This window comes from Acyrthosiphon pisum, chromosome A3 (genome assembly GCF_005508785.2).
Source record: "Acyrthosiphon pisum isolate AL4f chromosome A3, pea_aphid_22Mar2018_4r6ur, whole genome shotgun sequence".
NCBI lineage: Eukaryota > Metazoa > Arthropoda > Insecta > Hemiptera > Aphididae > Acyrthosiphon > Acyrthosiphon pisum.
This window is the reverse complement of record NC_042496.1, coordinates 37,616,353-37,616,589: the sequence shown is the minus strand read 5'-3', so window position 1 is coordinate 37,616,589 and position 237 is coordinate 37,616,353.

Genomic DNA, 237 nt, shown 5'->3' with positions numbered 1-237 from the left:
GGTTCCTATTTTAACCCGCGTAGGGATTAGGTATTCATGTGTCTTACGCTTTTTAGAAAATATATGCATTATTTTGAACCATGACCCTCTTAAGATTGTATAGCTTGTACGATTACGCATTTATGCATGTGTATAATATTATTTAAGTGTATACCTATTTCATAAAAATGTTATTGTTAAAAAACAAATTTCAAATTTGAGTGTATAAACGGATACGCATATTGATATAAAACGACC